The sequence below is a fragment of the Zerene cesonia genome, chromosome 9 (genome assembly GCF_012273895.1).
Source record: "Zerene cesonia ecotype Mississippi chromosome 9, Zerene_cesonia_1.1, whole genome shotgun sequence".
Taxonomy (NCBI): Eukaryota; Metazoa; Arthropoda; class Insecta; order Lepidoptera; family Pieridae; genus Zerene; species Zerene cesonia.
In genome coordinates this window covers 1,372,321-1,398,063 of record NC_052110.1, presented here as the reverse complement: position 1 = coordinate 1,398,063, position 25,743 = coordinate 1,372,321, and the positions used below count along the sequence as shown (strand labels likewise).

At 31.3% G+C, this 25,743-nt stretch overlaps 1 protein-coding gene across 1 annotated transcript in view; it reads left to right on the top strand.

The window, feature by feature from the left end:
- LOC119828956 overlaps positions 1-25,743 on the top strand; it is a 92,208-nt gene that overhangs the window by 11,037 nt on the left and 55,428 nt on the right. The gene's annotated exons all lie outside the window — the stretch shown is intronic.

The window sequence follows — 25,743 nt, the reverse complement described above, 5'->3', positions numbered from 1 at the left end:
TTCTGCCTTACTCTTATCATTTAGGGAAATGAAAAATAGATGTTAGCCGATTCTCAAACCTACCCGATATGTACACAAAATTTAATGAGAATCGGTCCAGCCCTTTCGGAGGACTAGGGTAACTAACATTTTGACGCGAGAATTTTATATATAAGATGTAATAATCTACACAACGCACTTTAAAACCATATTTGTATTAACCCCATATTAAATCTGATATTTCTTGTAATAAGTTCTTTTTAATGCAAATTATGCAAGATGAACCCCCTAAGTAAATGACTAACGTTTAATAGCTGTGGTTTTAGCTTCTTAGAAGTGCGGGTCGATTTTCCTTCAGACCTTCTGCGAATGGTATCCAGATTTCTAAGAAGCACAGGCTGATTAATGAATTTAATTCGGTGGTATGTTATTGGAATAGAATTCAATTTTATATTGCTCGAATTTGTATAATTTGACGTCTATTCGTATATTTTATAATTACTATATACGAAATAGATTGATTTTATTATGAAACGAAATTTAGAGAAATATTGAGTTCTATTCTCGCCTGACGATAAGAATTTATCTAACCTTTAAATAATTTTAAATATTTGCTAATGACATGTACAAATAGAAATTAAAGACTTTTTAACGGATTTTAAACGCGATTTATTCATTATGCTATTAACCCGACGTTTCGAACACTTTACAGCGAGCGTGGTCACGGGGAGACTGCTCCCGTCTAAAAGTAATTAATTTCTGAATGTATAATAATACTCGCGTAAAATCAAAAACAAAAAATACCATGTACAAATGTCAAAATATAATTAAAAAAAAAAACAAAAAAATACGCTTAAATGTTGGAATTAATTAAATTATCTCACTTGCTCTTATACAAAGAATGCGTAAGGACACATAATTAATCCAGGCAATCCTAGGATAATAAGATAAACTCATGATATTACTGTACTGTCATCGAACCTTAATAAGTGTACAAAGTATGAATTAATAGTCCGTTTAAAATGGATCGACATCGAGTCTGAGGAGTCGGACGCAGAAACATACATGTAAATATATAAGCGTGTTAAAAATAAGAATTTAAATGATATAGAATATAACACTATATGTATGCTATTTAATATATCTAATTATTATAAACAATCATAAACACACTCACGAAAGCAAACTTACCATGCCCATACGCAACAAAAACAAAATTACATCAAATCACGGGTAACTTATGTGCAATCAGTAATGGCCCAAGGCCCCAAGCGCATTAGTAAGCTCATAGCCGATAGCTCGTAGCTACTTGATACTAAGTTACAACAATTAAATAAATTATAAAGTACTGGCTGAGCCCCGCGGCTTAACCCGCGTCTGTATCCCGTAGGAATATCGGGATGAATAGTTGCCTATGTTTTATTCCAACTGTCTAGCTATCTACGTACATAATTTCATTGCAATCGGTTAAGTAGTTTTTGCGTTAAAGAGTATCAAACATACATACACATACACATACATCCTTCAAGCTTTCGCATTTATAATATCAGTTCCTACTAATAGTATCCTTACTCTTATTGCATCCCAGCTTGCTGCGTACAGTTTTGCATCTTTTCAAATTTTGTTTTAGATAGCTGTTAATTATGGATAAGAAATGATTTGGGCGATTTTTAGGTGGCGATTGTTAGGTTTATATTTAAAAAGAGGCTTTGTATGATATGTCTCCAGAATAGGAATGAAAACTTATTAACTGGTAAATGCAGCTAACTAGTATATATATACTAGTTAGCTGCATTTACTTTTTGTACTTAACACTAAAGCTCTATTAAAATTGTAATTAATCAGAAAATGAGGTCCTAATTACAAGTTATATATATTTATACATATATTAATAGTTGAAAGTGGCATTTTTGTATCTAAATAAAAAATTATTTTCTGTTTCAGGTATGTAAACTTCATTAATTTTATGAGAAGCTTAAAACAAGTAAGTAATCAGAAATAGAATATATTTTTAAAAGTGTGTATAGCTATAGAAAGTATTTCATAAAATATCAAATAAATAAAGCGTAATTTAAATACATATAAACAGATCTTAAACTCAAATCGAACCGTTAAATTAAGTCAACCATAGAGTTCAGTTACACCTTTCTAATCCTTCACCTTTTGTAACCCATCACAAAAAAGTGACACCGAATAAATCAACAACAATATAAATTGCATTAACGAATGCAGCCTGCACAAACGTATATCTTATAGACCGGGTAATAAAGACGTTATTAAAACAATATCTTTTATCTTGTACGCAGTGTTAAACTTGTAAGGTGCATCGATCGATCAAGGCGTATATACTAGACGTCAGATTAACTTTCATTTCGAAGTTGGAGGCATAATATGACGTGAATTGTGTGACGATAGCATGATATATGATGTAGAAAATCAATAGATCAGAATTAAAAAAAAAAAAAGAAATAAGAGATGGAATCCTTGTTAGAACTTCAGCATTTTTTATATACTGTTTCTCTTGATAACCAATAAATGTTGGCTTGGTATTAAAGGTTGGCTTGGTTTCTTACCTGAAAAACAATAGCAAAAAGATGAGATGAGAATGTAGTGGAAGGAATATTATGTGTTATAGTATTTGTTAGTTCACATTTCATAAACTGCTTAAAATGATAGTGGTAGGAATCAATCCAACAATAATACAACAGCTTTGCAGGTTAACAACATAGCAATAATACATTTAATTTACCTGAAATGCATGTACAATTATAAATTGTAAATTTATTATAAATAAACAAATAAACAAGATTAAAAAAATAGCCAATTAAGGCTTACAACATAAAAAATCCCATAAAGATTCCCGTATAGTTGTGTGTGTTTGTGGATTTATTGTAGATATCTCATTAATAATAGGTTTGCGATACTAATCCTACATTATATCATACGTTTATTCATATAATATGTAAATTTGAACATATACAATAAAGCTTTTTACTTTTTGAACCCATGACCATTAACTAATTCTAAATTCAGTGATGTAAAAATTGCATGATCGTTAATGTTTAGTTTCACAACTTTATCCACAAAGCAATTTCCACAAACATATCAGTTTGAACTTTATAACAAAACTTTATAAAAAAAAGCGGAACAAAATCATAAATCATTTGTAACACCAAGCACAAGTTCCAATAACTTCTGATGGCTTATTTTGCAAATATAAGATTAAACGCAACAACTTGATTTATATCCTATGTCTGGAGAATAAGGTTGAATTTCTTAAAACGATGAAGGAACGACAGCAAACAAAGGATTGTAATAGATGAGCTAAATAAAAATAAAGAAGATAGCCACTAGCGATATACAAAACCATAGAGTTGGCACGCTTCATTTAGCAAAACTATATCGAATTCATCCTCCATACTGTCTGCCTTATATGTTTTTACTAAAAATTGTGTAGCATAATGGAAGCACTCTATTGCTTTTTCTGTACTGTGATAAAGTGGCACTTTGCAGCATTTTCTTATTTTACCATCATTAAACATTGTTCTTATTTTAAAATTTATTTGTTTTTTTTTATTTTGGTAGATGTTTTCAAAATAAATTCCAAGCAATGTTGTTTAACAATGCTTAGATGTTTAAATATTACTTATCTCATTTTCACAATACTTGTTGATAAATAAATGTTTATAATTTCAAAATAATTGTTTATAAATCTGATGTTGGGACACAAATCAAAAAGCGTTTGAGAATTATAAAGTGCCGTAGGTTCTCCGTTGTAACAGAGTTAAAATCAGCCTACAACTGTAGCTGCTTATGTATATATTGAAATTTATCTATATCGATATGGTTTATAAGTTGTTTGAAATAAAAGGAAAATAATCGGTATTGGATAGAATAGGCAAGGAAATATGATGATGATGAATAGATATTTCCTCACCTTGTTTTATATCGGAATACTGAAGTATATTTCCCATACAGTCAAAACAATATTATAAACATTTATCTTTGGTTAATGGACCACATTCGCAAATAGTCACGACACAAAAGGTTTCAGTGGCATTCATTATTATCAACTTTATGACAGTGATGTGCACACGGCCTTTTATTTTAAGTATGATGGGAGATAGGAGCAAGACAGCAAAACTTACTCAAATTTAAACGTCTTCATAATATACTGTTGTTATTAGTATCAGTTAGAAATTAAAGACAAACGGATTATAAATGCGATTTATTCACTTCATTACACACTTTATTCAGATATTTAAGTAAATTTAATCAAACACAAGAAAATGCTAGTATCGGTTATTTGACTTTCAACTGACTTTTTAATCTTTGAATTATTTCAGTAAGAAGAAAGAAATGGACAATATCTTTATGAATCTTATTATATACGAACATTTGTATTTCTATATAATTTCTGGTATATCATGCGTAAAATTAACAGACACAAGAACAGCACAATATAGTCTAAACTAAATAAAACCAAGGCAACTACTTCATCATCTACCGTAAATATGTAATCATAAAAATCTAACGGTGCATTATTGGTGATTATAATAATTTTAATTCCGATGACACATAAAATATCACAGTACGTCCGAATAGTTCACAAACCTATGGACATTAAATGAGACGATCCGCCATAAAAACCCATTAAGTACCACATATTATAAGCCATTAAATACATTATGCAGTGTGTTGGATCACTGGTGATCGTTCTAAATGGTTTTACATTAAAAAAGCGGCCATCAATCTCTCGCGATGATATTACAATTATGGCACGTGATCACGCACTGTTCCAACTGTCTTAATGTTGACTGGATGTACAAAATTACTTTGGAAGTTACCTTTAGCTACTAGCCTAAGTATTTTGTCTATCTAGAAGTAGACCTGCTTTCCAAATTAGCTGCATTCTCTCATAATTCTATTGTATGACGCCTCTCAGAATTGTGATGAATTTTTCCTACAATTATAAATAATCAAATTAAGCGTTTCTTTCAAAATCAGTTTTCTTATAAGGAAAACTATTCTGCATTTGAACCTTTGAACTATATTCAGCTGCCTGAAATATTATAAAACGTGTATATTTTGTGTGTCATAAATCTACATCTTAAAATCTTCTTCTTTAAGTAATCGTCACATACTGTTCTTACGGATAGTATATGTTAAATTAACGTATAGTTTTCTTAATGTCGGGTCGATCTATTAAATCTTTGATTAGCTCACAGTAAATGGCTTTTATAATTATTACAAGAGCACTTCAGATTAGGCACAAGGAGATCAATCGTTCCGAATAACCTAATATCAATTAATGTTAGGAAAATTGGGTGTATCTGGTTTATTAATTGGGTTCTGTATGAATTCGTTTAAATATACGGGGTTATTAATACTCTTGTAGACTTGATTGAATTTATTGAAAATGTAATGTTTATATTGTTTTCTTTAAAGTCAAGAAGTACTATAGCAGGTGATAGTTTTTTTAAAGTGGTCCAGCACGCTATGGCACGAATTTAGCCACCTGGGTACCGGGGCAGGTACCGCATCTCCACAGAAAATCACTGTGAAATAGTAGTATGCCAATTTTGAGTGATTTTTGTATACTTTTCCTCGCCCTTCCCTGGCCATTTCTTTATTCCTGTCGTCAATTCTTTCCTCATCCCTCATGATTAAAATACTAGCAACGCATTTGTAGAGGCTCCACCTCTGCAAATGTTTGTGGGCTTTTGTTAACCCTTACTGTTAGACGAACCATCAGTTATAATATAAAAAAAGGAAAAAGAAATCCACACTAAATTTACGTAAAGTTTTCTTATTTTTCGGCTTGGAACTAAATTTATGTCAGACTCGTCCTGTCATAGCTACAAAAATCGTCAAAATATTGGAATAATTTACGATTTTCTTAACCATAGCTCATGCCTTAACGGATCTCTAAAAGTTACAAGATTAGTACACGCGCGGCGCCTGCGCATCGTCACCGTGACATGTAATAATGTGGTGATGGCACTCGATATTAATGGACCCTTACAAATAAGCCTCTGTTCCTTCTGTTGTTGGAAAATAGTGTTATATTTAAAATCAGTAATCGATCTTTTATGAAAAATTGGTATACTGTATCCCACAATATAGATATAAGTATGTATAGATATAAAGCAGTGGTAGCTCAGTGCTGAGAACCACGGACTTCAAAAACGATAAGTCGGGGTTCGAGACCGAGCGGGCGGTTCGGACTTATCGACTTCAGGAAATAAATTGATTTTTCAATTTATCTGCACATGTGTATAACATCACCACTGCTTAAAACGGTGAAGGAAAACATCGTGAGGAAAAACGACATGTGACATCTGCCAACCCCCACTTAGCCAGCGCGGTGGATTATGGCCTGAACCCTCATAGGAGGCCTGTGTCCCAGCAGTGGGAACATATATGGGCTGATGATGATGATGATCTCGCAATATTATATATATATAATCTTATATATAAAATTCTCGTGTCACAATGTTAGTCTCCATACTCCTCCGAAACGGCTTGACCGATTCCTCTGAAATTTGGTAAGCATATTGGGTAGATCTGAGAATCGGCTAACATCTATTTTTCATACCACTAAACGATAAGAGTAAGGCAGAACAGCGTTTGCCGGGTGCAGCTAGTATTATATATAATTCTAAGTATATCTTTGCATATATGTTATCGAATGATAGCCTTACGTCATAGAAATATTCATCTCTTATTTTACCCTTAAAATTTCATTTGCTTATGAAAAATACAATGAAAATATCTGAATTTACAACCATCCATATACCCGCAATCATTAAAATGCAAACATTACTGAGTCACTTAATTTCTGTAATATTTTCTTGAAAAAAGAATCAAATTATCAATCGACAATGTTATTACAAAACTGCAAAGCAATATTATGTTAAATAGAAGATCTAACAAGCTCGTTAAAGTTCAAGTAAAATAAATCATAAGTCTAAACTTGGCTAAGCAGTCAGGATTTACACAAAGTAAGGATCCTACCAGGATAGAGGCACATCGTAAAACGGATTGCACTGATCATAGGTAACTGTTACACCGTTACGTACTAATATTATTCATGTGAAAGTTTCTTTGTTTGTATGTTTGAAACTACTGAATGTATTTTGATTAAATTTAGTTTATAACAGAAAAGTTAGACTGGGTATGAGCTGACTTGGGCAATAGGATACTTCTTATCCCGATTAAATGCTCCCTTGGGATAAAACAGGAATCTTGATATCCGGGCGGAACCTGGACGAGCGTCCAGTAAAGTATTTCTAAGTAGATATGAAGAAATTAACTGATTTAAACCGATAATCTAGAGAGGTGAAGTTAATTCTGTCAAAGGGGAGAGATTTTTAAAAGAAAGGATTTAAAATAAAACTGAATGTAGATGATATAATGACTTTCAAATGAGAATAAGATGTTACTGTAGGTAACAGTATTTTGTTATTATTTAAAAACAATCCGTGCACGTAAATTGAAAATAAAAAGAAATGTAAGTCCGTATGAACAATTTAATGAATAGACAGGATTTTTAATGCTTCCTTAGCTTTTATTAAGTAAATGACTTTAATTATAGTGTAGCCACATCGGTGTAAGGCACTGCCACCTAAGTGGGCACACAGTGCACTTCATCTAGCAACGAATAAAGCGGCGTTTAAGTTTTGATTTATTAGCCCATTGCGTATCGCGGACAACGGTAATGTGGTCATTAGATGCGCTTTCACACCAGGCGCGGTTGCACGACGCGTTTCTTGGGCGTTTTTTTTATATTTATATTATATCTAGCTAGCTATTTAATATATATGTAGGCAGCTTTTATATTTATTATATATCTCAAATTATATCTAGCTATAACAGGATGTAATTTTACTTTCAGTTTCAGTTTAATAGCGTTAAATGTACAGCAAAAGACAGATTCGAATTCCTTCTCATGATCGATTTTTGTCTATTCTTTTAAAATTTTTCACTGTCTAGATATGCAATAAGTTAGGAAAAGTCATTTATAAATGTTAATATTAAAAAATTTTTTAGTTTCATAATTAAAATTAGCGTCAGTGAACAACATGATACTACTATTTCAGGACAATAAAGTAATGATTTCAATTAAAATATGCTTTCCAATAATTGCAATTTCATTAAAGAGATTAAAAGCCATTCTCATACGAATATACCGATTGCATTCAGATCTAATCTCAACCTCACCACAATAATTTCAGAATTAAATCCACCAGCGAATCATGCTTCATCCATTGTAGTTGTACTTAAAGACTAGACCTTCGTTACGTTTTTTAACATACTAATAATATAAATATCAATATGTCTTATTAACATTGCTTCAGCTTAAATAAATTTTACTTAACTTCTGTCTATTTTTGCACATAAAAATAAATAAATACTCCCCATATACACATACACCTATGGACATATACATATGAAGTAAGAGATAAAACACATAAAAACTTTATCAAATACAAAATGAAGGTGTAAGAACAAAAAAAAAGGTTTACACATTCAAATACATAAAATAGCGGGATTCTAGCATATCGCTACAAACATACAGCACGCTCGCCGTATGATGGGATCTTAACGGTTTAAATATGAGTTAATGGATGGAATTATTGCTCAACGTGTAATTTGACATAGTTTATGTATTGTTGAAGTGTGCTGTGTAGCTTTTTGGTGATTACTATCTTCTCTAGCATTATTTACATTCTTAATCAAATTCGAAACTGTTTAACGGATTTTAAACGCGATTTAATCATTTTATTATGAGCCCGACGTATAGAATACTTTCATTTATGCACTGAAGGAAGATCTAGATTCAAAGGCAAAAGGGCTTGTACATATAATTTTAGTTTTAATATCATAATATTTAAACATTCGGTAACCAGTATGAAGGAATCTAATAACAAAAGTTAAAATACCAAAGAATAATAAAAAAACAATTTGAACGCATGTCTGTGTTATCAACTTAGCGAACCATTTCTGACTTTACATGTAATACAATACGATATTCTGTTATTTTAACAATCCTACTTCCTACTAATCCTACTAATATTATAAATGCGAAAGTTTGTAAGGATGTGTGTATTGTTCTTTCACGCAAAGACTACTGAACCGATTGCAATGAAATTTTGTACGTTAGCTGGACAACTGGAATAACATATAGGCAACTTTTTATCCCGATTTTCCTACGGGATTCGGACTTACACGGGTGAAACCGCGGGGCGCAGCTAGTAAAAAATAAACCAATAAACATCAGCATTTATGAGTCTAAATATTATATTATAGCACCGAGGTGGTCAATACACCATAAAGTAATAATAAGAATAATATTGAATTACTGAAGTTACCACATTGGCGCGTGCCCTGATGAAGTATCTTTGTGTAGTGTTGGATGCAGTTTATCGATAAAAACTATCTGGAGTAAGACTATTTAAATTGCCATCTCGTTTATAAGGTAGTAAATGCGTGATTTTAGCATAACCTCGATGTAGCAAAAGTTAAGTATAACTTATCCTACACATCCCTACTAATATTATAAATGCGAAAGTAACTCTGTCTTACCATGTCTTACCATGTCGCGCGATATAAGCGAATTTTACGCGGGCGAAAAGCTAGTTATATATAATTATTATTTTTTTCCTTAATCCTTTATAGAAGATATGCCTAATGCTTCTCACATTTTTATGATGTGTATTATGATGTTTAAATACTTTTAGCAGTAACCCTCCAGGTTGCATATTTAAATATGTAACCTTAAATTCCCATAACCAATAAAAAAACACCTTGACAATCAAAATAATATCGATAGCATCGCACATCACTAAACATTCAGATGTCGTATTGAGAAAACGGTGTTGCGGTGTGTGTAAAACATAATATTATGCGGTCTGTAAATGGAAAGACGAAGTAACCCGAGCCGAATGAAAGCTAATCTAATATTGAAACAATTCTATACATTTTCCATTGCCCTGTAATTTTTGAGGTAATTTTCAAAACGGTAGCTTGTAAGCTATTTCGTATCTATTTTAAATTGCATCATAATTTGATACCGCTAATACGTTGTTTACGCATTCAATACTGGAATATAAATTTATGTGTTTGAGCTTGTGTTGTTATGAAATTTGTTTAATAAAATTTCACGATTAATATCAACTGCATATATTTCATTATTATATATATTTATTATATGTAATGTATATATTTACATATAACTTTTAATGGAGTTTAAAATGTTCAAAGAAAATAATGTAATGACTTACTAGTTGTTGATCGGAATCAGTAATTAATTGATCATGAAATTTTCCGAATTAATGAGACATTTACAATAAATTACAGTTAATTAATAAGAAATTTTACAATGGATATCATTAGATCATAGCAGTGAAACATAAACACCAATATTGTTACTGAAAAACATTTCTAACCTGATAATAAATTAACTTTTTTTAATTAATTGTCTCTGCTTGCTTCAGTTATTAATAAATTTGCGTATTTTTTTAATTGTTCTAACTATAATAAAGAAGTAAATTATAGCAAAAACAGGGTAAAAAGCACTGTATTCTCCCCTCCAATAAATCAGTTGGCAAATCAGTGCAATTATACACTTAAAGAGCTCTTGAAATTCTAATAAACTTTATTATCTGTGCCCCGATACGTTGTTATAGTCTTATCAAACATGCATGTGTTTGGTTTCCTCTGATAGTGCATTTTCAATTTATATTTTGTTTGTATTTAATTTTTAATTTAAGGTCAAGTCATAGCGTTTTATACTTACGTGCGTTTATCATGAACCAAGCTAAATAATTAGACTGCTTTTTCTCAGTATTGTTTCTCAGAGATCAATGCATCATTCAAATCTAAAGAATTAAATCTACCATCTTCTTTATAATATTGTAATTTACAAAAATATGTTTTATCTTTTTTAATTCAAACATTCGATGATATCACCTAGGTCTTAGCTTCAATCATAAAGACTTTATGTTAAAGCATCAAAAATATCCTTAAATCTATCTATTAAACTTTGGCATTTATTAAAGTATAGATAACCTAGAATAATGCATATACCCATTACTAATTTATGATTATCTGTTCTATATATTTTAATATCTAGCTTAGTAATTGCTACTTAAAATAATTTGATAGAACTATTTACCGATTTTGCTCATAGGGAGATAAGTCGACAGATTAATATAAAATTACTTGTGTTAATTAACGAATACTATCATACTTATTAAATACTAATAAAGCACTATAAGTGATATTATTGATAATAAATGACAGTTTTATTCCTATGCGTAATCATTATACATACTATTTCAATGTTATACAATAAATTCAAATGGACCTTAATAAGTGCAATAACGCAATACAGCTTATCTATGCTTCGACGTAGTAGTCGATTGTAAAATTATCTATCATGTGTATTGTATATATAAATACATAATGCTGTATGCATTTAGTAATAAAGCGTGAGAATTGTTGTTAAGATAAAAAAATTATCGACGTTTGAAAAATGTTGGGGACAACCCTAATTTTCGAAGGTTTATGCACATTTGATGTACATTTATATCTGTGGAATTAAAGCGCGATTTATTTATAAAATTCCATTTTTTATTTGTATTAAAACAAAAGGGGGTTTAAATCCATGTGTAATCCAACACTTCAAATACAAATTCAAGTAAAACCTTGAAAAATATTCGTTAGAAATAACACGAGATTCGTTTATTATCGTAATTGAAATAATATAAACTATCGCTTCATTTGAGTTGGATCAAATTGCACATTATGTGCAAAATTTGATTAAAATCGGTTGAGTAGGTTAGCAGTTCATCGCGGACAAACGTGACACGTAATTTATATATATTAAGATTGTACCTACGTGATTAATAAACCGTGCAAGTAATCAGGAATTCCTCTGCCAAAGTCGTTAAATAAAAAAGCATATTATACTTAATGAAGTTTCTAGTTCTTTGTGTCTTCATCTGGCAAGCATCCAACTGGCTTTGTACTTCTAATGGTCTATCTACAGAGATCCAATAAAAATGCATTAGAGTTTCAATGTGTGAATGATTTCATTGCATTACCTTTCTTTTAAAAAGATCGAGTTTTGCTTAACCATAAATCTTTGGGAATTGAGCTATCTAATGTATCTAGAATAAAATAAAATCAACGATCAAAATTCTGACCAGAAATACTAAACATGATCTAATGCCAAAAATAGTAATCCAGTTTCATATTGTTTTGAATACAGTTTCTATTACAACAACAACTACTATTTCACTCATATATTCTTTCTATAATTACTAATTAGGGCCCTTCTTTAGAGGATGTTGACCACCTCCTTGGAACAGTGGTTAATACGTGAGCGTAGAACCGAGGGGGTCCTAGATTTGATTCCCGGGGAGACAAGAATGTCTCGTTCTGGCAGGACACAGAAGTTTGATCACCTACTTTTCCATTAAGAAAATTCATCAATGAAACAGATGAGCGATCTGACCCATACCCCACTAGGAGATGTGGAAGTTCACTTTTTATCAGTAGCTTTCTTTTAATAAGGAACGTACTAGACTACTAATTGGTCCTACAATTTATAATTAAATTGCTTCAGTAATAGATAAGTATTTTTATTAAAGTAATTTTCAATTGCAAAAACTCGGGTCAACAATCTCCTAATAAGCTTAAGCGCGGCCATCTCCTAATAAACACAACACCACAAATCAATTGTTTTATTAACTGTCCGTTTCTCTTAAAATCGAAACCGCATACTGATAAATTTAATTGAATCGCAATTACAAATTGCGTAGCATTGATTTAGAATTATTTTCCTTAATACTGGTTTACTACAGTCACGTGTTTATATCGTGACGTATATAGCATTTGTATTGTGTAGAAAACGTGATTCTAGATTTACGTTATGTCTCACAAAGGAGTCATTGTAATTGATGCATAATTAAACGCTATGTTATAATACTTATTAATAATGTTGTTAGAGATATGTTGATGACAGTAAGGTTTTTATGAAGGAAATAAGTCGAATTTTGTCTTTGGAGTGCATTGGTAGAGACAGTCGAATGTGTACGAAGTACTGGTTATTGGCTTAAAATTATCTGCATAAATTTAATAACATTATAACATTTTATAATGTTGAAATTATTGGAATAATACGTATAATTGACAACCACATGTACGCAATATAGCATTGAATCCAGTTAAATAATATAACGGAAATTACAAGTGAAATAAATTATATAATATTATACACCGGTCTTCTATTATCACTTTCTCACCCATCTATGTTGATCCTGTAAGCCATTTACTTTAGATATTATTGCAAACATTTGTACTGGGACACTTGACTTGTGAGAAACCTTTATATCCATATGATAACGTCTGATATGTAATATAGCGTTTATTTATTATTAACAGCCTTGGCAGTCTAGTGGTGGGATTGTTGGATTAAGACTATAGATTCGAGTCCTGGGAAATAAACTAAAATATATGGGAATCGAAAATATATGGACATTTCATATTGTTTTTGTTTGAAGTAGTATTTTGTCTGAGAGCGATATGAATATGAATATGGTCCACTTTTTAACCGACTACAAAAAAGAAGGACTATGCGACTGTATTTCTTTGTTACCAATTACCTCATAGGTAACTTTAGACTGGGTGATCTGATTTTGATTAATCTTTTTTATTTGAGAGCTGGTGCCTTCCCACTGTGGTAAATGTTGTCTAGTTCTGACGATATGTAATCAATTTAATTTTTTGTTAGAAATAATTATGCTTATTACTATAATTCTGCTCATAATTATATTACAACTCTTTGGTCAATTAATTAATCTGTCGATATTCTAATCGATAGACTAATCGATATTCTACCGTCTCTTTGACAAATTTGAATTAGGCAGTTATCTCGGACCTAAATACCTACTATATTAAGTTCTTGTAAAACTCAAATAAACAAAATAAACTCTATAGCCGTTTTAAATAAAACGGATAAAATTCAAATAACAGTTCTAACTGGGATTTATAAAATTTTACATTACAAGCGGCCCAGAATCCCTTAAGTCCCAAGTTATATTCCAGTTAGTGAAATAAATACAATTTTAAATAACAGGGAACTTAAGAACATCTTTAGCTATGGGATATCAACTATCTAGGCTTTGGAGTAAGTTGTGGAAGTAGCGTTAATTATAAAAAAATAGTTTTTTTCACCTTTTATACTAATAACACTTGGTAGTTTCTATATACATATAATGTTTTTATTACGTATGTGATGATAAATATAATTTATTTACTCATGATAAACTTTGTAAGATATAGAGATTTTAAAGCTATAAACACTGTTATAACAGATGGATAAATGAATCTAATACAAGCATACCTAGACAATTTTATATTTTAATGACTTTCTTTCAGTAAAAGTGATTAACTTTATCATTAAAATGTTCATTCTGAAAGTATAACGATTTCCGAAAATACATATACACACTAATATCATCACATACTTAGTCTTATAGCATACTAGCAGCGCCCCCAGGTTTCACCCGCGTAAGAATATCGGGATAAAACGTTGCCTATACGTTATTTCAGTTGTCCAGCTGTCTACGTACCAAATTTCATTGCAATCGGTTCAGTAGTTTTTGCGTGAAAGAGCAACAAACACACACACATCCTTACAAACTTACGTATTTATAATATTAATAGGATTGTTTTAAAGCTGACTATACCAGAAATTAGTTTCACTGGAAGCTAATATAAAACATCGTCTATATTAACTTGTTACAAAATATGAATTACAAACGCTACATCCCGTGCCTTATAAGACACACTATACTCACCTCAAGGTATACATACATATGAACTTTTGCAGGGAAAAGCAGAAGCGGTTCGAAACCGGTTTGTGGAATAGTGCACATTGGCTTGAACATAGAAACAAACTTGCCGTGCGAGTTATCGCTCATTTAGTCTACAGTTCTCAAACAAATTACAGTATTTCTATTGTAAAGACGTAGTTTAGACTTCGCAAATACGTAGCGTTTATGGAAAGGAGTCTTATTTGGACTGAAATAGATAAAACGATTTTTTTAAAGTGGTAGTCGAACGCGCTTCAGCACGAATTGTGCCAGCTCGCACTGGGGTAGCACTACACCCCAAAACCGGCGTGAAATAGTAGCATGATACTGTGTTTTGTTCGGTGAGTGGGGGAGCCCCACCCTTATCTCTCTTCCCATACTTTAGTCCCATATCTCTCTTCCCATACTTTAGTCCCAATTAAAATCTGATAAATTGGGATGCCAATTATTTCCTTAATATATAAACCTACGAATAATTTATTGCTAGACACAAAAATTATTCAAGCAGTTGCAGAGTATAAATTTCATGTAGATTCTTTTACCAGCTTTCCATAATGGGGAATGGAATTCAAAACAAAATTCAACGGTTATAGATATAGACGCTCCATGGATTTATTGTTTCGGCTAAAGCATTACTTTATGGCGTCTTTATAGCCCCTTATGGCGATTCTATCGCTACGGCTAGATCGATGTAAAAATACATTAATCTTCTTTTGTGCAACTGATAGTTTTTCCTAAATTAACAATTGGCTTTTATTTTAGCATCATTATTCCTGTTTTAAAGGAACTTATATAGTGTGGTCAGTACTTTTTAACAAACAAACAGCAATAAAAACAGTCCTCTGTATATCTTTTGTTTATTTTAAATACCCGCAAAATTTTTAAACCATATTTGCACAGTTAGTCATTTTTATTATAAAAACTAATAGGTTCAAACAATTACAATACATTTATGTGCATATTCGAATCAGTTATAAGAACGTATTTAGACAATTGTCCTTATTAATTTTGAGTGTAAATTTTCGTACAACTTGAGTATTTCAAATTAATATTGAGTTTTTTCATATACCTTACACATTATAAATCATGAAGAAATATATAAAATATTATGTTAAATAATTGAACTGTCCACGGTCTTATGACAACGGCACTCTGTAATTCAATCGTATTGTTTTGTCATTATTTGTTCTAAACCATTTGTTAGCGTGAGGCAATTTGTTCTTATAACTGATGTATAGTCTACCAAGTGGCTACTGCTTTGGGCTAGAATGGTTTAAATTATGTTACAATAGAATTTACATGTACTAAATTGTTTTGTTTTAGACAAACAATAAATAGGACCATAACGTCATGCAAATAAAGCAGAATATTATAATAAATATTCCGAATTGAGAATAAATTGTTTGACGCCGTTATAACGTTTATTTCTTATAATGAAGTTGTCAAGAACTAGCCTTCAAAATGCGATATACAATAATCGCTTTATACGTTACATAAATAAATGTGTTTTTAATAATAACTAAAATTCAATTAATTATGAAATGTATAAAAAATGCTAAGACAGTATGAAAAAGTAGAAAGATTTAAATAGTTCATTCTTTCAAATGTTTTTTTGGCATACCCATTTCTGCTGTTATACTTTGCTGTCTACTCATTGTAGTCTTTGATAACATTGTTTGTTTTTATCAAACTTCTACTGTACTTATCATTAGTATGTCAACAAGCCAATACCATCTTAGCATCAAACTTTTACTTATGTACAGTAATTTGTAGTTCAAATACTATTCTTATCAAAAGCATTGTCAGAGATTGCTCAATTCTCAGCAACTACCCAACAATCAGAACTATAAAATAAAACCAAGATGCATCTAACAGTAAGTTGACGTAGCTCTATAAAATTATCGATCGAATCTCGTTATCTGAATCTTAAGTAAACATAAAACCGGTAATCTGAAAAACTATCTTTCGACACAACGTCCAACATAGTTTTAATCTTCTATGCATAAATTATGTGGCAGTCGTTAAATATCAGCTTTGCATTGACAGAGCTTTACAAGTTTATCTCGATCAGCTGTCTCTTCAACGTGAACCTTATCGTGTTTAGTTTTAAGTTCTTGTTTCGAGTATTACATTTTCATATCATTGTCATCAGCATGTTTAGTTTGCGCAAGAGCAGCACGAGCCAGTTTATGTTACATTGTGTTATGTTGACTTTTGGTTATTGAATTGTATGTTCTTAGTTCTGTCTATTGTCCCATTTTGCATGAATTTGTTCTGAATTCAAAACTGAATTAGCAATTTGTATTTCGCATATATTGTTTCATATTATATGCGTTTTGTTCGCTGAACGTTGAAATATGAACTACTTATTTATATACTTATAAGATTAACAATAATTGAATTTATTAATAGATAAAAAAAGCAAATATGTTTTTTAATGGCTCTTGATTACTATGCGATAGCACTTGTTCCCTACCGAGTAAGGTGAGGTCAGGTTACATTTTCATTTTTGGTTATTGATAATTATACTGGTAAATAGATAATAGTTGAATACTGATCTACCTACCATATAGGCAGGTTTGAAGAAAAACTACAAAAAGCGCAAAATACAATTTCAGTAAAACGACAACGTGTCCAAGAATCATGAACCTTCACACCACTCGAATATGGCGAGGTGAATAAAACAGGAGGGTCATTCTGCATGGAAAACGTAGACTATGCACCTTACAATACAGATTATACATACAAGAACAACTCGTATAAAACTAATAGCAAATTAATAGAATCACATCATGCACAATAAACTTCGTCGTAAACAGCGTTATGTCAGCCACAGGTGTTATCTGTTTCGCAAATGCAATGCGTAGGATCAATTCGACTTCATTAAAGCCACCGAATAATTCTGATATAAATCAAACCGGTGCCTTATTTGTAACTTTTGATGCGTGAACAATATGGAAATTGTCTTGCAGTTATTGTGTTTATGGATGATTGTCAAATCATTGAGTTGATAATACTCTTGATTAGCGGGTTCTAATGTTATTTAAATTATTGAGTTATGGATTTTCGTTAATCTGCACGAATAATATTGTAATCAAGAGTTTGTTTGTTTGTGTGAACGCACCAATCTCAGGAACTACTTGGTTTAAATTGAAAAATTATATCTACAACTGACTAGTCATAATTCATTGTAGAAAGCTTAAAAATTAATAATGTTTTTTTTTAAGATCATGAATAACTGCGGCCGACATAAAGTTAGTATTAATCTTATAATGTGCTTATTCTTAGAATGGAACCTACAGCCGAACAAATTACTTACCAAGAAGTGCATTTATCTTGACTTACCAAACTCTAAACAATACACTACCTTAAACTATGTAATATACAAAATATTTTATTATTTATATTCTTCGTGTCATGAGCTATGTTTAAGAGCATTCAACCTGATATTTAAGTGGTCATAATATATAGATTTACTTTATTAAAACCACCCACGGGCGAGCGTAGGTGGAGGTTGCAAAATGGATTTCAAGTGTAATTCAGTTTATAATTATTATAATTAAAAGACCCAATCAAAGCCTTCATTTGTAAAAACATATATTTGAAATATTTTTCCATTTCTTTGAGCTTTTGATTTGATAATAAGAGAAGGGAAGAGTGTGTCTTCGAGAGAAGAGTAAACGGGTACCTTCTAGGGAAGAGCACTTCATCCCGTCACATTTTAGCTTAACACCAGCCGGCAAGATCATGTTGAAGAGTATTTTAGTGCCCAATAAAGAAGATAAAAGAGCTACAAATAAATTATACTGTAGTAACCATACCTATAAGTTGAATATTAATTATTGTGCATACAATATCGATGTTTAATTGCGTAACATTACGAATAACAAATGTTATTATAATAACGCTTCCTTAATTATTCGCAAATCTGATAAAATAAAATGAATCACATCACGTACTTGACCCACATGTGAGCGTGAAGGAAATGCTCATAGGCGCGGAATTTGCATTTACTGTAACGTGTCTGCACTGCTGGAATAAGCAAGAGGTTTTAGGTATTAAATGGTTTGTACTGGATGGCATTGTGACGATATATTTCCTTGTGTTTGATTTTACGCGAGTATTATACATTGAGAAATTAAATAGGTGGAGGTATTTAATTTTTAGTTTTATAGCATTGAAATGCTTTATAAATGAGAAATTTTGAAAGAATAGAAATAGATGGAGGTAGTTCACAAACAACGATTTTTTTATGACCATCAAGACATGCATATTATGTGTATCTTAATCTCCCCGTGACCCCGGTCGCTGTAGAGTGAAGAAATGAAAAAATCGCAGTTAAAATCCATGTATGTATGCTAAAACTACTATGATTTCTTATTGTATACTGTATGTTATATATGTGTTTGTTTGGTCATAATTATTCCATGAACTATTTGAAAAGTTCGAGTTTGATTTTTTCAACTAATAGGGAGGTTATAGCATTTTTCTTATTTTGCTTTCTCTTTAGTTTATAAATAAAGGGCTGATGATGTCGGAAGACTGTTTTTACTTGGCAAAACGTAGGCATCTATGCTCAATCATAAAAAGGTCATAAAAAGCTCATATGAAATAAATCGTGACAGAAAGTTAAAATAAAGGAAAAAAATACGATTTCATCCGATTTTCTAAGTCTTAAATCGAAAGTCTTTAGGTTGCTTCTTTTTTATTAATTACGTATCTATACATCAGACTGAGCACATTTTTTATACGTCTGGGATGTAATTTTAAAACTGTATTCAATACAATATCAAGATGCGAGACGCAATTACAAGGTGTCCTTGAAGCGAATGGTCCTCGATGCAGGTTCATTTTGCGAACAGGTTTGAACTTTCTCTGCCATTTTTAAACTTGATACTGACCTGTGACAATAATTACCATGGTCGTACCATATACAGGAAACCCGTTAACGCCTTTTGAGCTTTTGAAAGCAAAATTAATTTGTTGAGCCATTTTTGGTGATTCTTAAGAGATTGGTGGTGGTTGAACTTTATAAGTAACTAGCTTCCGCCCGCTTTGTCCAACTGGAATGAGGACATTTATAAATGATTTAGTGAGGGTAAAAGTATTCTGTCACCCAAGTCAGCTCATACCGTGTCTGTATACCAAATTTCATCAAAATCCGTTTTAAGAGTTTCAATGGGATTGACGGACAAACATAAAAACAAATAAGGTTTAACATGTATAATGTAATTGTGAAGTGTTTTTTTTTTATAAATGCAGTATGTGCAGAACCTTTTTTTAAGTATGATGTACCTATACACAAACTGACAATGATTTTTAATTAGGCGACCATTTCACCATTTCATTTAAACCGCCTACTGTTTGTGGTCAATTTAATCCAATCAATGCAGTTATTTGTCGTGATTGAATCAATGATTACTTAACAATGTATCCCAGGCACGTAGCTTAGACCATGTCCTAGCACTTATCTAGACCAAACTTAGAATATTAAGTGCACCGTTAAGTCGTGATGATGGTGTATCGAATGCTATATTAATTATTACTAGGGAATTCAAAATGATGAAAATAAGGTCAATTTCTTTACATTTATACATATAACATTAAACTTTTAGCCTTTTTATTGGTTATAATAGAAGTAATAAAAATGGGAAGTATCAGATAACTTAGGATATGAAAAATGTGGAAGATTTCTTTAGCTTATATCCCAGGCGAGGTCGCGGACAACAACGAGCATATCTATGGCAGTCATTTTGGTAAATAAACTACATCGCTGCCAAGTACCACCAAAAATCGTTCAATTACTTTTGTGTGACATTGAGAGGATATGGAGTTAAACCAATAGACATCAAAGTCAAACTCAACATTATTTATTTCGTTTTAAACCCCAAAGGGGCACTTACGAACGTCAATACAACAATATATCAAAAACATTACTAAAAAATAATTATAACTTAAAAATATATAAAACACAATTCTCAATTAATTATTAAGATTTCAAATTCGCCAATTTTATAGTAAGCCCTAGACGCATCTGAGAGATTTCTATTTACATTGGTAATCGAGTATCCTTTTACCACCAACCAAACCTAACCGTATCTTGCCAAACAGTCATTGTTATAAGTCACCTGGTACCGAAGTCATATAAGTACAAATACTGTATAAAATTGTCTATAATGATTCCAATACAAAAATCAAATCTATCAGGATCATTGTACAATAAATTACACACGCTATACAACTCAGTGACATTATCGTTTTAAAAACAGCTTAGACTAATTGAGGTCAGGATGATAATGTGGGGTAATCATTACGAAGATTGATAAATAATTGTAAGCATCGACTTATGTCACGATTTTAAGTTCAAGACTCGATGCTTGATAGTTAATGTGGTTGTAACTTCTTGTTATAATTTATTATTGGTATGAATTTATTCACTTTGATATGCACGTGCAGATCATTTTGATCTGTAGCAATAAATATAGTTTCAAAGATTGGTTTAAATAGATAACTTCTAATTTAATTTTACTGATTTTTTAAACTTTTACATTATTGCGTAGAAAGCTTAATAATTCCTAAATAACCAATTTAAAAATATCTACCTCTTCCTTAAAAGGCCGGCAACACCTTCACAGGGTCTCTTGTGAGGGCTCATGGGCAGTGGTGATCGCTCGATAATGGGCGAACCACTTTTGTCCGCTTTCTTTTATAAAAAAAATACATAAATAATAATAACTTTGTGTACTTTATTAAATCTATCTTGTGTCGAGTTGGATCGAACTGCCTCTGATATTTAATAGTTGAGAAAATTCTTTTCTATACCGAAGTCTATATTCACTGTGAAATATAAACTTTATGTTAGAACATCACAAATTTAATCCTAGATTTTTTCTAGGATTCAACTTCTCAGTTCCAAATCTAAAACTAAACGTGATGTTTAAAGCAGACTTTTTTTTGTACTGAAAACACTTTAGTAAAATACAATGAAATTAGCTAACTGATCAGTTCAAATCTGTTAAAGCTTGTCCACTTTAGACACATGTCATTATGGTATGTATAATCTGTATTTGTTAACTTTGCTTAGAGGGTACATAAAAATATTTGTAATCTGTACGCGCGCCCTTTGTGTCTTTTTCTTAGAAATAAAACGTAGCACCGAACAGTTCGTTTCACTATAACTCCCGAAATATCACAAATACCCTTGTAGGAACTCTGCAATTGCCTGCTTTACACCGCAGGCTATAACAAGACCTCATAGTTCATACCATTACCATCGCATACATTGAAATCCGACAAATTATAGTTATCAGGTTGGGGCTTATTTGATGGAACAGTAGGCTCCATTCGTAATTCTAATGACGGCGCTACTGTACAAACTGGTTTCGAGATGCAGCTGCGCTAGAAATATCAATTATCAACACATACACACGTACATATAGCAACTGCTTGTGACGTTGTTTGCGTTGAGGTTTATGTATTTTTTTTCACGTAAAAAAAAGAAAGTTCACGAAATGTAAAAAATGCGGTAACTCTGCATCTGACTCTCTGTCTCAACTTCATGTCTAAACCACTGAACTGGTGTAGATGAAATTTTCTACAACCATAGTTTGAGAACTGAGAAAGGATATAGAATAGTTTATATCTCGGAAATCCCAGGCGAACGAGTGCTATACGGAGATTATCCTGGAGTGTCTTTATGTTCCTTCGACTACGAGATAAAACTGGTAATCTTTATATTCTTATTGCGTAACAAAGTTACATCATCATCATCACTATGTACCGTTCGTTCTATAAGAACGAAAGCCTCTCTAAAGCATGGATCATCATCCACCACGCTGGTCAAGTGCCACATATCACATGACGTCACGTTTTGCTTCCACGATATGCTGGTTGCACCCTAAGAGGAAAAAAATTAAGAGTCAATAAAGAATTTAAACTAAATTTACGAGTATAAATACACGATATCAACATTTATTATTTATGTATTTGATTCGCTTGTTATTTATGTACATACCTAAAGTAAAATATACAATGGTTGAAACACACATAGTAATAATTATGCTAATAATATGAATATAACACAAACTATATTTATATCCGAGTTCAAAGCAAAACGGTGCACGTGGTGATATCAAATTACTGATAACATCAACAAACCTGGAGTCTTCAGTTAATTAGAGACAAATTTTACGTGTGTTCCACGCTATAAATGGCTGTTTATTATTTTTTTTTACATTAGAGCTTAGTGAAAGTGAGTTAAAGGATCTTAATGTACAATTATTTTTTTGTTATGCTTATACTCTCAGAACCGTAAATAATATTTGTTGTTTTTAAACTTAATCCGTTACAATTTTAAACTAACCTAGCTCAAACTATCAGACCTTCATTGGAATATAAAGTAAAAGTATAATAAGTATAAAAAATAAAGCTAAAGTGTTTGTAGGTGAAAGTTTAAGATCTAGAAAAGTCTTAATATTGAGTACATTTAATGGTGATAAATCGTAGATTACACATTTATACTCTACTAGCTGCGCCCCGCGGTTTCACCCGCGTAAGTCCGTATCCCGTAGGAATATCGGGATAAAAAATAGATGTTGGCCGATTCTCAGACCTACCCAATATGCTTACCAAATTTCAGAGGAATCGGTCAAGCCGTTTCGGAGGAGTATGGCAACGAAAACTGTGACACGAGAATTTTATATATATAGATAGATTTACCAATAATTTTTATTAAGTAAATAAAAAAACCCGACTGTAGACTTTCTAATTTTATTGCAATGCTATTTTTACGAAGTTGCATTTTATATCCATATTTCTAGAAAAAAAAAATAAACAAACGCTTTTTTTAATCTGCAGCAACGATTTTGTTAATTAATAGAACCTATGTTGCTGCCATAATTCTAATCAATCCAACCAGTGGTTTGGGTATAGGTCATGCTGAAAAAATACATATACATACATACGCTCGAAAAATATTAAAAATACAGTTATTTATTATGAGTTTCCTATCTTTTAATATTGTCAATTTAATCCTACTCTATATTTCAAATATAACAATATTTCAACCTGCAGAGAAGCAATGAAACTTGTTATAATCTTAAATCACTTATTTTAAACATTTTCCGCTAAAGTACATGCCTTAAACCTCTAGTGTTTGTTTCAAACAGTTGCCCTTTGTTGGCTAACCCTGAAACCAGACACTGTTATGGTCCTGAAAGTCAATCAGTCTATATTTTATGTTTGAACCTTTTGCTTTATCTTTTATCTTTTCTTAAGTTACAGTTACATTGTGGGCGGTGATTATTGCAACACAAAATGTTTTCGTCGAATTTTTGATATTTATTAAATTGAATCGTACATTTATTTTATTATTTCACAAACATCGAAGTATATATGAAATGGCTGAATATACTTTTCCGAATACTGTATGAATAATTTGTAATTATTTATCCGGGTATTAATAAACTCAATCGAGAAATACCAGCTGACTATACGGTTATCCGGACAAATAATTATAAATTACTCGTACAATACCCGGGTAAATAGTCACATCTTTATGAAATATGAATTTTATTATTCATAATTTGTTTTGGTGTATCGAAGTCGGTTATTATGATGTAAATGTTTATATTATTCATTAAATTAATTTTGCCTTAAATTTTCGCATTTAAATGTTTTATATTTTACATTTCTTCGCCTGACGGAACCGTCGAATTTTTCAAAAATAATTGATTAATTAGTTAATGATCAATATATTCATTTAATTGACGTAGACGAATGCATGGAAAACCCTTTTTACTTGCGATATCGTATATATAATATATCATACTATAAACGTATATAATATACATCAGCAAAATATAAAAATGCTAAGATTCAACCCAATATCAAAAACGCACGTACTAATGGTATAGTATAGGAATAAAATGTCATATAATTCATAAGAATTACCAGCTAATATCTAAAAGTCGGCTAACACAGGTAAAACAAGCACAGTTAATCTTATGACCATTATATAAGTTGGCCACAGGTGTTCAGTCAATTATAGTCAACTAAAAGCTAGATGTGTCAAGGGCTAAGCACAAAAACGTGGCTAGGAAATTACTTTAACATTGGTGTTTCGATTTAATATTTATGTGCAGTTTATTGGAATTAAATATATAATTGCTCAGTTAATACAGACGTTGATCGTCATACAAAACATTTATAAGGTGCTTTTGTATATATTCAAATTATAATTGATGATTGAGCGAAGTTAACAGTTATAATTAGTTGTAATAGAAATATTTTAGCTGACTTTCTAATAGAATGTTTTTTTGTATAAAGGGCTTAACAGGGCATACATGAATAGTCTGTTTAAATATGTACGGAAGTGTGTATAGATACAAAATAGCATGTAAAGCTGGTTGAAAAAAAAAACAAAAAAAAAATCATAAAAAATCTAATGACACGTGTCGCAGCTTTGACACCAGAAATAGTAAGTCCCATTCTAGAAGCGTGTATAAAGTTTATGATACATTTTTACGTGCGACTTATTTAAAGCCCCGTACACACTAACCGCACCAGATGAGCACAAAATTCCGAAATTTTAACGACTCGTCCCCGTAAAACACGTGCCAACAGATCGTGTGCATTATGTTTAATGTAAATAAATATGACGTTAAAATCTAGTAAACATATCCTTGTTTGGGGTTACTCGGATGATTTGAGAATGATTTGGATTTTTTTTGAAGGTTTTCTATGAGAAACTGAAAAAAAAAATTCAGTTTGGGCAATTAAATTGGTTGCGGAAAAGTCGTGTCTCTTGACTTTTTGCTTTTTCTGTGGCTAAAGTATTAAGAAAACAAAGGCCTCTAATAGAAATAACAAATAATATAAT